This window comes from Alexandromys fortis, unplaced genomic scaffold (assembly GCF_014885135.2).
Source record: "Alexandromys fortis isolate MF-2015 unplaced genomic scaffold, M_Fortis_MF-2015_v1.1 scaffold_5, whole genome shotgun sequence".
Lineage (NCBI taxonomy): Eukaryota > Metazoa > Chordata > Mammalia > Rodentia > Cricetidae > Alexandromys > Alexandromys fortis.
The window spans coordinates 29,446,745-29,461,120 of NW_026067924.1; the positions used below are offsets into that span (position 1 = coordinate 29,446,745).

Sequence of the window (14,376 nt, forward strand, 5' to 3'; positions counted from 1 at the left end):
ACCAAAATTTGGAATTGTGTTTTGTTTGTGTGATTATGCGTAGTTATATGTGCATTGCATATACATGACTGTTCTCATGTGTGTGAAGGTCAGGGGCTGATCCAGGGTGTGTTCCTCAATTGCTGTCCACTGTGTAAGTTGAGGCAGGATCTTTCACTCAGCCCTGGGCTGGCTGATCTGCTTCATCTTGGCAGCCAGTTTGGGATCCCTGTCTATAGTTCATACAAGCTAGGGTTGGAAGCATGCTGTCATATCCACCTAGCACATATTCTATGGTTCTCATGTTTACACAACAAATATTTTATTTGCTAAGCCATCAGTCCAACTCTCTCTCTCTCTCTCTCTCTCTCTCTCTCTCTCTCTCTCTCTCTCTCTCTCTTTCTGTGTGTGTGTGTATGAGAGACAGAGACAGAGAGAGACAGAGAGAGACAGGGAGAGGGCGGGGTGGGGGAGAAGGAGGAGTCATGATAGGGCTTAGAATTCCCTAGGTAGCTGATCATCCAGGTTTACCAAATTTATGATCCTTCTGCCTCAGGTTCCGGAGTCTTAGGTTGAAGGTGAATCACCATGCCCAGGTGTTCTAATATTTTAGACAAGTTATTTGTGATCATTATAGAAAATGTGACTATTCTTTATAATAACATACATGTAGTAACAAAACATATATAATAATATAATAAAATTGCACACCCCTCTACCAATAGAGAATTGAGGGATCACAATGGTTAGGGAACTTACCCTAGGTCATACAGGTGCTAAATAGCACCATATGACCGTATTCACGGCTGCTCTGAAGTTAAACGGTGTATTTTTTCTTCTCTATTCGTAGCTAGAAATCCCTACATTGATTCTCCCATTTCCACATCCCCAGATTGTAACTTTAAATTGGAGAATTAAGTAACGTGAGACTTTGTTTTTTGAATCTGAGATTACATTAGTTGGGACTATGCTTAAAGACTCCAAGTTAGATCTTATAGATTAATAAAATCGTATTTTTTTTTCTGCAGGTCAGGAGTATTTTTCACAGTAACTGTTCAACTCAATGGCATTTTGATGAACAATTAAATTTCCCATTTCCCAGTCTGCATCAGTCACTAAACATCACAAATGAAATCGATACCAAAACTAGACCTTGCCTTCACAGTCAGCATTGCATTCAGAGTGGGAGAAGTGTGGTCCTCAGGAAGTTCCAGCCTGATGCTTTGTGTCATACTGGAATTTCTTCTCTTTTCGTTTTTTTTTGTTTGTTTTTTCATTTTAAATGATTGAAATAAATTGTGAAAAGCAGTTCATATTAAAAGCCATAGAAAATTTCACTGTTGGCAATCATAAGCATGTACAAGATTGTATTAAAACATGGCAGCAACTGGTTCACTATAGCTCAAGGATTCTTTCCACAGTGATTTGCTCAGAGTTGCAGCAGAGACCCTGTGGTCACTAGAGCTCAGATATATATGCTACCTAGTCTTTTACACTTCTGGAAAGACTAAATGGACAGACTGGACATAGCAATGCAGTGTGATATTCTTTCATGTTCTTAGCAGCAAAGCTCACCAAGTGATCCTCAAGATTCTTTCCACTCACAAAACCAGGACGTTATATATTTTCACAAAATTCAACAACATCTCATTTATTACATGGTTTGAATATTTTAGAAAGATTAGATTCAAATTAAAACTCCTTTGATAAAATCATGTACAAATTCTTTTACAGAGATCGAATAAATGCACAAGAACACACACACACATACAAACAAACACACAGATTTCACACAATATTTTATGGAATGGGGGAGCCCGTGAATTTACAACTTCATGCTGATCTCACATCTGACGCCTCACTGCACAGCCGCTTTCGAACTCCTAATCCTTTGGGAAAGGTGAATGTTGCACGTAGAGACGATTTTGGCTAACCTTTGGGGGAAAGCCGACAAATCTACTTTTTCATTTTTAATTTTCATGTGTTCTCTATGTGACTGTGTGGAAGAGCCACCAGACTCACATTGTAATTTTGTTTTCCAGATGTTGTCTTATTAGAATGGCTTTGCTATTATTTGTGGATGTTCTTCACCCAAGTGGTCCTTGGATTCAGTTCCTATGACTCCCAAGGTTGCAGAAAAGTAGGTTTGTGCTATTTTAAATAAAATGTGCTTTCTTATCGCTTCTTTAGTGGTGAGTTTTTGAAGTTGGAATTAGGGACATTTATTAAGTTTACAACAGTGTAATAACTGCTTTCCTTGGAAAGTTTAGCACATTTTATTGTGTAATCAGTCCCTTGAGGGTGACTTCATCTCATATCCTCCTTTCTCTTTCATTTCTTAGGCCATATCTGGGCTAAGGAAACATCATTAGGAAAATCAACTCTTTGGCCTGTCCATTTGTCCTGCTACTGGGATAGCCATGTTATGATGAAATGCTGGCATTCAGAGGAGGAGATTAATGTCACTTTGTCAAGTAAGCCATTGCTATGACTTGCGCAATACAAAATGTTGGATCATCAGATTTTTTAAGTTCAAAATTGGTAGGTACTCCTTAATTCTCCAACAGAGATCTATTTGGGCCAATGCTTCCAATGTTGTATACATGCTGTGTTTCTCTCCTCCCAACTTATCCACAGGAATACTTTAGGACAGTCCCAAGTTATTCTGATGACTATTACTAGCTGAAAAGTCTTAAAATAATATGTTCATTATTAGCAAAATTTCTTCTTCTTTCAGGCTACAGGCTTTCAGTGCCGTGTGCCTGAACTGATTGGCACAGTGTGGAAATGCAACAAATTTTATGACTAGCATTCACCTTTTTCCACTTAATTTTCTTATTGTAAATAATGCTTCGAGGTAGGATGGCCTTACATAGTCTTTTGCCTTGTAATATCATACTGATTTTTAGCTTACTTTGAATATAATAGAGATGAGCCATAACCAGAAAGAATGGGCAATATCCACTTTTAAGTATGCATGAACGAGAGCAAATTTCTATGTAGAAAACACTGATTTATTATGTAACTTAAATGTATGCACTAGCTATGGTACTATTTTATCAACCTGTTTCTCTTATGCTTTCTATGGTTTTAGCTATCTTGAGTTAATTGTGGTCTGGAAATGTTAAATAGAAAATTCCAGAAACAAATTATTAATGTATTTGAAATTATACACCATTCTGAGTAGCATGGCACATTTTTGTTCAAGTGTCAGAGGACATGAACCAGCCGTTTGATCCAGTGTATCCACGCTGTATACACTACCTGCTCATTAGTTACTTATCAGAATTGTGTTCATGGTATCACAATGCTTGTGTTCAAGTAAGCCTGATTTTGGTATATACAACTATATAATGTATCATATTGTATTAGTCAGGGTTCTCTAGAGGAAGAGAAATTATAGAATAATTACACATACATATATGTGGGATATATTAGAATGACTGATACTGTGATCTAGCTAGTCCAACAATGACTGTTTATCAACGCAAGTTCCAAGAATCCAGAACTTGTTCAGTCAGTGAGGCTGGCTGTCTCAGCTGGTCTTCAGTATATCCCAGAGTCCCAACCAAGTAGATTGTAATTCCAATGAAGGAATGAACTTACTAGCAAGATCAAGAACAAGCAGGCAGAGGAAGGGAGTGGGGAGGAGGGAGAGAGAGAGAGCATTTCCTTCTTCCATGTCCTCTATATAGGATTCTAGCAGAAGGCATGGCCTAGATTATAGATGGGTCTTCCCACCTCAAAAGATCTGAATTACAGGTGGGACCTCCTGCTTCAAATGATTTAATTAAAAAAAAATTCCTTTACGTGGTGTCCAGTCATTTGGGTTTTAGTTAATTATAGGTGTAACCATGGAGACAATCAAGAATAGTCATCACACATATTTTTATTTTATTTATATGATATATATGGTTTTATATCATATGTGTCTGCATTTGTATGTCTGTATGTATATATGTATGTATGTATGTGGTTCTTTACTATCAGTGGCTTAATATACTCAAGAGTCTTGAAACATCCTCACACATGGAGCAGAGTATGTATGATCTGAGTACCTTTAAGCATTGTATAAGTTACTTAATAAAACACTTATAAAAAGCCGATTGTAGAATTTGGATTGAGAATTTGGATGCCCGTGCCCCTGTTACCTCTTAGGACTCCATTATTTACCATGAATTTGCACCATGGGTTAAGTGGCCTGCACAGATGAACTGTAATTCCTTTTACAGCAAAGACCAGTATCTCGCACAAGGAATTCGTTGTTCAGCACCGTGCCTAGAGTATGGAAGTGTGTAGTGGTTTTTAAACTTTCTCTTTAATTTAAAATTTCTATGTGCATATTTGTATACCTTCTTGTCTGTCTGTGCACCGCCTGTTTGCAGGTATGCAGGAAGCCAGAGGCTGGAATCAGATCCCTTGGAACTGGAGGTACAGGCCATTGTGAACTGCTCCAAGTGGTGCTAGGAACAGATGGTCCTATGCAAACGTAACAAGTGCTCTTGACCTCTAAGCTCTCCTTCTAGCCTGCAGAGCACTGTTCTGACACTCATGATGGTACCAAAATTATCCAGCAATGCACTGCTTTCCTAGTTAGGTTTAGACTGGAAAAGATAAAACATCAAGTGTTTCCTTATCACAGTGTTTTTAAAATGGAACGTAATGAAGCCTCTTTGTCCAGCATGAGTTAATGATCTGAGGATTCATAAGTCTAAGCATATATTGTGTTTGTTTCATGGATAATTTTGGATCTCTGGTGTATTTCCCCTCCTGTACTTAATAGCATTTCCCATTTAAAATCCTGCTAAGAACTGTGCTCCTAAGGTTAAGGGAAGATAAGTCTAAGCTCTGAACTAGCTTTATACAACTATTGAGTGATTCACAAATTTGGATTGTGTCCTCGGGATGTAAAATTGTGTGTGTGTGTGTGTGTGCATGTGTGTGTGTACATGCATATGTGTGTATGAAAGCCTAGATTGATGGAAAGTGGCTACCTGGGACATTAGTTGCCTCTCACTGATATGGGATTTTCTTCTGTGTGCTGTGAATGTTTTATTACCATTAGTTAATAAAGAAACTGCTTAGGCCTATGGCAGGGCAGAAAATCCAAACAAAGATATCTATAGAGAGAGTAGGCAGAGTTAGAGAGGCTCCATGCAGCTTCCAAATGAGGACACTGCCAGAACATTACTAGTAGGCCACAGCCTCGTCATGATACACAGATTAATAGAAATGGGTTAGTTTAACATGTAAGAGCTAGCCAGAAGTATGCCTAAGTCATTGGTCATAAGTGTGGTAATTAATATAGTTTCTTTGTCATATTCATGTCTGGACAGCTAGGAAACACACAAGAAGTCTCTGCTTACAAAATCTTACCTTCATTATCGTTTCAACCTAGATTCTAGTTTTCACAGAACTCCTAGACCTTGATTACATAGGCCCTTCATAAAACAAACAGCTTTGGATCTTATTCAGAGTAAACAGCTACAGTTTAAAATAGGAATGACCCAATAGAAGTAAATCTTGGAGTGAATCCTTGCCTCTGCACCCTTTTGATATTGAGATGTTTGAAAAGGGATCGATCATCATCACACATCCTAAATTTGTTGAAGAAGTGATTGTATGATATTTAACTGTGTCTCAGTTCTCAGAATGGCTGAAAGATCTTTCTTAAAACAGAGAATGACAGTTATTCTGACCTGAATTCCAGAGTTTTTTAAAGGCCTGCAAACTCCTTCTCTTACACATGTAAACCACATGCCACATCCACTGAGAATTTGAAATCCCACTTAAAAGCAAGATACCAAGATGGGCATGGTGTTACACACCTCTAATTCAACCACTGAAGGGGAAGGGACAGGAGAAGGCTTCAAGCTTGAGACCACACACATCTACATAGTGGATGTCAGGCAAGCCAGTACTACTTAGCAAAAACTCTGGAAAACAACCACAAACGAATAAACAAAAACAATACAAGAGCAAGATACTGAAGACTTACATGTACATATAATTTTATTTAATAAATAAAATATTATTAACATACATGAAGTAGAAGACTTTTTTTTCTGTGGAGTGGTCCTGGCAGTTTCTTTGAAACATGGAAAGTAAGTTAGTTATAATTATTTGTGGGATGCTTGTGCTGAAGGACAATAAAATCAGAAAAAGTGTTGCTCTTCTTGGTCATAATGGTTGCATCTCTTTTCTTGGCCTCCCAGTTTGATCAGAGGCCATGACTGCTAGGACTTTTGTTTCCTTGAGAAGAATGATTGAGTTTATACCATTTGGTGGAAGAAAGCTATTAAATAAATAACATATGTGATCTTATTGATTTGCTTGTATAAGAAACTTCATATCTATCTATTCATACCCCACTAATATGAAAAAAATCCTGCCAAATATTTAATCACATTTTGATTCTAAAAAATAATTTATATTTTTTTTAGACAAACAAAGCAGCTGCATAACTCTGCTTAAGTCCCGTGGCCTTTGGGGGCTCCTCCTGCCTCCTCATACCAGGCTCCTTCTTTTTTAATTGTTCAAAGAGCTATTGCATTTCTTGTGTTGTTAATGTACTTAGGAGGAGTGTAAGTCTTGAGAACTTGTGTCTGAACAAATTTTGGTAAAGAGATCTCCTTAGGGGGAAATACTTTGTACACACAGTGAAATTTGGGGAAATAAGAACAGGATGAACAACCTATGAGATGGAGCAGGGCCAGCATAAGAAGAGGATCTGGGGTCCGGGAAGCCACCTCTGTCTGTACTTGACATACAAGCATGAGGATCTCATTTTGATTCCCAGAACCCATAAAAAGCACCAACTACGGTGCTCAACTCTTGCAATTCCAATGCTGGACAGAGAGCGAAATGAAGATCCCTGGGTCTTGCTGGTCAGTCAGGCAGCCTAAATGAGTCCAAGACTCATTGAGAAACTGTCTCAAAGGTCTCAAAGGGTTATAAACCCTCAAAAGGAACCAAAACCTGAGGTTGTCCTCTATCCTCCATAAGAATTTGTGTTGTTGGAAAAAGGAAAAACTGCTATTCTGTGGCCCCCTTAACATAAAGGAGTCTGGGAAACTAATCTTGAATGGCAGACAGAATTTTCAAATGAGATTTAAGGGAAAAAATGAAGTTACAAGGAGTACAGAAAAAGTTTCTTCTAATCCCAGTGCTGCTTCTGGCGGTGGGCAGGATGTAATATCACATTTCCAATCCTTGACTTCCGCTTTTGAGATTGACAATGTTTCTGTGTTTTCTTAAGATTTCCCAGAAGTGAACAGGCAGTGCGGGAAAAAGGAAGTTAAACAACGATTTGCTCAATTTGAAAGCATCACTTCATCACATGAGCCTAAACCTTTCCCAAATGAAACACTCCTGCCTTGAACCACCACCATCCTCCCGAATGAATTCATCCAGAGGAGCAGTAAGGTCATCATAATTAATCACCGATTCTTTATTTATTATTGGCTGGCTTTGCGCTAAAATGATTGGGTTTCTCAGGACAGATTGCTATCTGTGTTACTGGCTATGGAGGTTTCCTTAATACGCTGTCAGGACCAGTAACAGGTTAGGTAAACAATGATGTCACCCGGTTATGCTGCCTTCCTCACATTACATTTTAACACAGAGGTAAGGTCACTTGACTTGATCCATTTGGCTTTTTATATTTTGCCCTTTAAGGATCATTCTTAGGAAAATTGGATTTTTTTTGACACTTCATTTTTGCTATTATTTACAGTAGAAGTTATATTTGCTTCTTAAATAAACATAAGGGGCCAGAAAGAAGGTGGGAAGATACTGATGGTCACGTTTCACACACACACACACACACACACACACGCACGCACGCACGCACGCACGTACACACGCATCCACACGCACCCCTTTAGTATTTGCTCTTGATTTTGAAACGTGTTAAAATTCTTCTGCAAGTTCTTTTGGTGGGCCTCAAGGAACAGAGTTCTTGGGAGCTGTTGAGGTTTCAGCTCTACCAAACTTGGCAATCCTCAGTAGTTACTCAAGCCCGAAATATTTCAATTGAGTTAATCTTTAACCAGCCCTAGTGACTAGTTTATACACTGTAAAACGTTGTGGAGTTCTTTGTATCAGCAAATAGGACAAGCCCAGAATCCTGGAGCCTGCATTGCCTTTGTTATTCAGACATAACAGGGTGTTTTTCCTCTAAGTATTTCAGCCGTGTTCTTCTTACTTGAAAGCTTTGCCTGTTACCCAAGGACTTCTGTATCTAAAGTATGTTAAAGATACATAGAAAAGGAATGACATCATGGATTTTGTCAACCGGGCTTTGTGTTTAGCTAACGCTGATGAGTCACAGTCTTGTGAGCAGCCAGGCACCTTTCCAAACAGAGGCTGTTAGGATCCTTGACAACAGAACCTGTGGATGTTTTGAAGAGGAGATTTCAACAAGTGACCTGCCTGCTTGGTCATACCAGGTTCTGTGGGCAGGAAAAAAAAAAAAAAAGAAAGAAAGAAATGTTCTTAGTCCGGATGAATAATAAAACACCGAGCAGGGGACTGGAGTTAGTAAAGCTGACTCACTTCCTGGTTTCCAGATGAAAGGAATCGTCCAAGAAATGACTCTCACAAGGAAATACTTCCTTCAGTTGACTAGCTGTGTCTTTTTCAAGCACGGCTGCCTATCAGAGTGCCTTGTCAGTCGTTTGGAATGTTGAAAAGTAAAATTAAATTATGAAATAGTTGTGTGCATTAAGAGGCAGCCTGCTCAATGTGTGAGAACTGCTGACTTCAGATATCCCTCTGAAGAAACAGCTGTGTTGAATACGCATGTGTCCTGACGACGGACAACCCCCGCTTCCCATTTAGGGAAATGCGCCATTAATGTAGGTGTCCTTATTATCGCTTTAAAAAGCAAGCCTTATTTGGCAATCCTGTAATTGTTAGCCTGCCGCCTGTTTATCCGAGAGCCTCAACTGTGTCTTTTCTAAATCCAGCTCACCTGCAGGGTGAATGTGGACCCTGGTGGCTGTGCAAGAGGAAGCTCGGAAGGGTGTGCTGGAGGTACACTCACGGCTGGTATCCGGAGAGCAGAGAGGGTAGAGGCACACAGGGCTGTGAAGTTTTCCCTGCGTCACGTTGACAAACTGACTCAGCAGGAGGTGCCTACATGGGAAAGAGACTGTCCATCTTCACTGCAGCTCCCACAAGGTCATTATGGGAAATCAGGAAACTTCTGCCTCCCTGACTTGCTGTGACTTGCTCTATTCCCCTGGGTACTGAGCAGGCTGCATTCCTCAGGGCTAGTTGGGAACATATTTATTTAAAAAAAAAAAAAATACAGGAAGCCAAACATGTTGAGAGAAAACTATCTACTCAGTTCCTCTGATAATCATCAAAAGTCACAACTAGTTTCCTCCGAAACTCAGTGGTTGTTGTTATGCCTTGCTGTGTTTTGTTCTTTTGAAACAGGGTCTATCTCTGTAGCTCCGGCTGGCCTAGCATGCCCCACGTTGACCAGGCTGAAGCTCACAGAAATTTGTCTGCCTCTGCCCTCCCCCACACCTATCCAATTGCTGGGATTAAAGTCACGTGGCCACACTGAACCTAAACTCCATTTCAATAGCACTTTCTAAGAGTGATAGTAGAATTCTATGAATAAGAATACCCCACTTTCATTCAAGCACTCATTGCCCTTCCTTGGCTCTCTTCCTACTTGGTCTGTCTGCTTCTGAAACCTCCTGTAATTCGAATAGTTGTCCAATTCTTGTTATTGAGAAATCCCAAATTGTGAAACATATTAAGCAGGGCACATTCAAAAATAACTGTCCTTCTTGCTGTTTGGGTAAAGCCACTTGCTTGTTTGGGGTTGCTAATGGGAATAAGTGAGTATGTGTGATTACCTCTAGAGCCAGCTTGTTTGCTCAGAGGGAAAATTCAGGGAACAGCCACAGGCTGCATTCCAGAGCATTAGCCAACCGCTCTGTAGACTTCTGCAGCTGGGTCCCGGGACTGTCTGTTACCGTGCCTGGAGAGGCGATGCGCCTGTAAGGCAGAGGTCCTTGACTAGAGCTCTAATGAACTGGTCTTGTTTTCGGTATTGTTGTTTTTGAGACTGTCTTACTTTGTAATTCAGGCTTGCCTCAGATTCCCTATGTAGCCTGGGCTGGCTCGACCTCCTAATTGCTGGGACTATAAGAGGATGTCATCACGCATGGCAACCGGAGGATTTTTGTTGAGATGGGTTCCTATGTACTGCAGAATGGCTTCAAACTCTTTATACAGTCCAGGGTGACCTTGAACTTCTAAGCCCTTTGTCTTCACCTCCCGAATGCTGAAATTAAATTACCACCGTACCTGGTTTATGCCACGCTGGGGATAGAACATACAGCATTGTAAATGTTAGGCAAGCATTCGACCGAGCTTCATTCCTAGCCTTCAACAAGACTTCATAAGTGATTCCTTGCTGCTCTTGGGTTCTTGATAGAAAGCTCCTGATATTTTTAGTTTCTGGAAGTTCATGGGAGTTTCTTTTTTAAAGAAAAATACTTCTGGGGCTGGAGACATGACTCTGGTTAAAAGTATCGCTGCTCTTCCAGAGGACCCAGGTTCAATTTCCAGCCATGTATGGTAGCTTTCAACTGACTGTAACTCTAGCTTTACGGGACCCAATACCCTATTCTGGCCTCTGTGGGCATCAGGCTTGCAAATAGTGCACAGACATACATGCAGACGAAACGTATGTATGTGTGTGTTTGTGTGTGTGCATAAATGATTTTTTTAAAACACTACTAAGAAAGTACTTCTAAGCTTAGCAATTGATTCTGCCAGTGATCTTGAATCTGAATGTTACGTTGCAGGACGGCGGTTGAGGAATAATTGCAAATATAACAGAGCCCAGAATATGCTGCTTCTTATTTCCCTTAACGGCTCTGAGACCCAGGGGTGTGGTTCCACAGTTGGAATCTGAGTCTCATTGATCATCAGTGAATGTAGTAGCTGGCACCGCAGGAGAATGCTGCCCCTGTTTACCTCTCCCAGAGCTGTTTATAAATTGGACACCTGTAATTAGATCTGTGTCACAGAGGGAGCTTTCAGGTGAGAGTGCATTAGGAGAAAAACAGTCTCTTGATTAGCTTTGATGAGAACTCAAAATTCACACCCCGAGGCGCTCACCCCTGCTTATCTGGAGCTGGAAATGAAGCCTTTGGGGAGGCAGCAAAGTGAAGCTTAAATAAGGTGGTAAAAATGAAGCCTTGATCCAGTAGACGAAGAAGGGCTCTCTTCCTCCTTGTAAACAGAGGAAAGGGCTTGTGAGGAAGAGAAGGCATCCACCCTGCTAGCAACATGACCCTCGAGATCAGCAATCTAGAATGGTGAGGAAATCAGTTTCTGTCAAGGCAGGCAAGCAAAGGAGGCATTTTAGGACCTTGGCGCCTCCGTTAGGATTTTGAGCTATATACTCCCATAATAATGGACTTGGCAACCTAGTTCCTTCACCTACAGATGTTATGCATACACACCCTTCTCCAAACAACACACCCAGGAATTTCAGAGTCCCTCAAGTCACATATGCATTTGGCTCTAAGCCCCAACCTTGCTAATGCTATGACCCTTTAATGCAGTTCCTCATGTTGTAGGAACCCCAACTATAAAATGGTTTTTATTGTTACTTAGTAAGTGTAGTTTTGCTGCTGTTATGAATCGTAATGTCCTCTGTGTTTTCTGGTAGTCTTAGGCAACCCCTGGGAAAAGGTCATTCGACCCCAAAGGAGCTGTGACCCACAGGTTGACAACCACTGCAATGTAGTCCCATCTTTGAACAATAACATGACTTTCTCCATCTCTGGCAGCAATCAAATTTTGACAGTTTCTATTCAAGTGTATTTCTGACATATCTGGATACAAAGGGTAGAAAAGGGCCTGAGCCAGTTTGGGAGCATGTGGAGTCAAGCCCAGCTGTGTCTTCTAGGGACTTTCTGGGGAGAACCCACTATTTGTCATCTTATGCTTAGGTATAATTGGGAGCGCACATGATTCTACATACACAGCAGAGAAGTGATTATGTTATCTATTAATCGAAAGAGAAAACCACCCAAACTATGTCCTTGAAGACCATCTCCCCTTTCTCTCAGATCCCATAAAAGGAGACCCTAGGCTGTAACTTGCTTGGGTTTTTGAGTATCTTATGTGGTTCCCTGTCAGTCGTGACTGTTACCTCTCTCTGATCTGTACTATTGCTTTGTTCCACATAAAATTATCTTGCTTCATCTCAAAATCTGTTAACTTTTATTTTGAAGTTAGAACTAAGAGGCTAAGGAATGGAAACACTGGGATTAGACCCTGAGCGCCTCTAACAGAGGCACCCCACTTGTGGCATTTCCTTACAGCATCTTAGATGAGGGTAGCTTCTCAACTCCCTTAACAAAAGGGAAGGATGTCTTCTTCCTCCTTGAGGCTCTTGACAATGCTGTTTCTTCTCTGCCTGAGAGACTAGAAGCAGTTTGCAGTTAGAATTAAGGATGTATCTCTTCTACTTCCTCTGAGTCCTAGGCAAATTACATGTATGAGAGATACTTTGCCGGTTTGTACCTGAGTGCTGAAAGACTTTGTTTCTGATTTCCTTTCAGAATCAGCAGGAAAAAAAAAATAAGAATTATGCATAACATCCTGGCTATTTTGAGATAGGTGGGTGGTGTTTATTTTTCTCTGGAATGCTCGAACTAATTATCTCAGATCTGACCTTCAACTTTCAAATCAAGATAAAATGGAATACTGACCTTCAGCTTCTACGAGGAACTCTCTAATTTTCCTCAAATGGAAGGTGTTTATTAACCTCGAATTCAAATCCCAACAAGTTCTCTGACACTGGACCAGCCTTCTTCATCCTGCCCTCTTTATTTACAATAGTCTAATCTCTTCATAGTAAAAATGGAAAAAACAAAGCCATTGAGCCAGAGGATGCATCTGTACTTTAACAGATCTCGTTTTCTCAGAATGGGATAAATTTATGGGGGAAGAACAACATTATTTTCTTCTGTCCTCAAGATTTAATTTGTAATTGGATTTTCCAGTCAAGGCTGCAGTCAGTGAGAGACTTGGGATGTAGCTCGTTTGGGTGAGTACCTGCCAAACAAGCACAAAGCCCTGGCTTCCATTCCCAACCTGGAGCTGAGCTAGGTCGTAGCACGTGCCTCTCTTTCTAGCACCTGGGAGATGGAGGCAGGGGAATCTGAAGTTCAAGGTTGCTTTGGCTGCAGAGTTTGAGGGCAGACTGGGGTACATGAGATTTATCTCCACAAAAAGATAACAATTTCAATATGATCAGCGAATAATACTGCAAGAGATTAACATATGGTGGTTATGTTCCTAGAAAGGATTTCTTTATTGTAGAACAATTCAAAGAATTTTTAATTTGTGTTTCTAACCAAAAATGGCCCTGTGTGATTAAATTAAGGTTCTTCCTGGAGGCAACTGGATCATGAATTACTGTTTCTACTAAACTATAAATGCATGTGTTAGTTCACACTATGTATATGAACATTTTATGCTGATTCAACATTAATGTTCAAAAATTTATTATGCAAATTATTATCTACTGAGTCTGAGTTTTGCAAAGATATTTAATTTAGTTTATGTTATCATTTTATTAAGCCATAATGTGGGATTGAAAAAACTTTATGACAGACAGCTAGAAGACCTTGGATCATTGAGCCAAAGACATAGAGCCAGTCTCTGAAAGCAAAAGCAAGTAAATACATTTACTATATGGGGTGGGTTGCAGCTCAGGTTACAGAGAACTTGCTAAACAGCCATGAAACCCCACCATGGAAAACTGGACCCTTTGGCTCATTCCTAAGATCCCAAATCTTGGGAAAAAGAGGCTGGAGGATGAAGAATTCAATGCCAGTTTGCATAGTGAATATTAGGTCAACCTGAGCTAGAAGAGAGAGACCCTGTGAAAGAGAGAAAAAGAAAGTGTGTGTGTGTGTGTGTGTGTGAGAGAGAGAGAGAGAGAGAGAGAGAGAGAGAGAGAGAGAGAGAGAGAGAGAGAGAGACACACAGAGAGAAATGGGAAAAAATGAGCCATGATCTGGATAATTTGACCACTCCCTTCTTCCTCAGCAAAACAAAAATCATTATTTGAATAGTAATAAAATATTTAACATTGCAAAAGTTTAGTTTGGGCAGTTTATTTTGTTAATTGCTTAGCCATGAAATGACTTGTTTGAAACTACTCTGCATTTAACAAAATTGGTAGTGCATTCAGACAAAGTACAGAACACTCAACTCATAGATGAACATATACATGCACACACACAAGAGAAAATAAGAAAGAGATATAAGATTTTAAGGAAGGCTTCTCAAATATATACATTTCCTGTTCACAGTTTTGAATGGAGGAAAACATTTCAATAGTGCATC

General features: G+C 40.1%; 1 long non-coding RNA gene across 7 annotated transcripts in view; it reads left to right on the forward strand.

Moving 5' to 3' along the window:
- LOC126501741 (uncharacterized) overlaps positions 1-14,376 on the forward strand; it is a 75,135-nt gene that overhangs the window by 17,497 nt on the left and 43,262 nt on the right. Inside the window, exons 3-6 of one of the 7 annotated variants that reach the window (XR_007591795.1) lie at positions 2,022-2,123; positions 2,322-2,520; positions 7,238-8,837; positions 8,949-9,162. This is a non-coding gene — a long non-coding RNA (uncharacterized lncRNA). The remainder of the gene's footprint in view (positions 1-2,021; positions 2,124-2,321; positions 2,521-7,237; positions 8,838-8,948; positions 9,163-14,376) is intronic. The other 6 variants (XR_007591794.1, XR_007591791.1, XR_007591793.1 and 3 more) reach the window with 6 other exon arrangements.